The 820-nt window shown below is 31.3% G+C and overlaps 1 protein-coding gene across 1 annotated transcript in view; it reads right to left on the reverse strand.

Moving 5' to 3' along the window:
• The window catches only part of LOC119585667 (prolyl 4-hydroxylase subunit alpha-2-like), a 19,448-nt gene that overhangs the window by 3,544 nt on the left and 15,084 nt on the right, over positions 1 to 820 (reverse strand). The window lies entirely within an intron of this gene.

An 820-nucleotide genomic window follows, 5' to 3' on the forward strand; every position in this document is an offset into this window, starting at 1 on the left:
TTCAGTTCGCTTTTGTTTTCAGTTCAAGTTGTATATCTTTCTCCTTACATTAAACTCGACCGCATGCCTACTATATGTCGTGCAACAGTATTTCGTCGTTTATCCCAGCATGAAAAAATATTTTATGCGAAACAATAGTTTCAATGGTTTCAACATCATTTTCCATGCGCCATTTTGCTTGATACTCATTTTTTTCTTGGTATAAAGGGGTAAATATCGATGCACATGAAGTGAATGGGATATAGAATATGGACTATAAGTTGAGAAACACTTGACTTATATTATGATCGTTACCATTTGTGTGCTAATGTATTTAGTAGTTACCCATCATTTTGTATATCGTTTTCTTCATTTAGAAATATTTAGAAAATGGTAAGAGTTTTGGGTAAACTATTACTTTTCTTGCTGGTCTCATTCTTTAAGGTAATAACTAATTTTCATGTAAATGAATAGTTAAGAAACTTAATCAAGACCATGAAACGCACTGTATTAACCCAGATAAATACAGTACTCTTTGTCACGTAATTTCCATCAATGGTATATTACGGTATAATATACCATTTACTTTCTGTATTTGTCATCTTTAAATATATAACTTTTGAAAATCATTCTATGACGGTTAAAAATTAACCAAAGAATCTCAGTTTACCTCTCATTTGAAATATATTTCGTCCAAAAAAAAACAAGTTGAAACCTAGACAACTCGTAAGATATGTGGCAATGAAAACGGAGTGAATAGCAGTGCTGGTAAGGCCTTAACCTTTAAATATTTCATGAATTAGCTTTATCTCCTTCTCCTCCTCCTAAATGTATTTCATCA

Source organism: Penaeus monodon, chromosome 20 (genome assembly GCF_015228065.2).
Source record: "Penaeus monodon isolate SGIC_2016 chromosome 20, NSTDA_Pmon_1, whole genome shotgun sequence".
NCBI lineage: Eukaryota > Metazoa > Arthropoda > Malacostraca > Decapoda > Penaeidae > Penaeus > Penaeus monodon.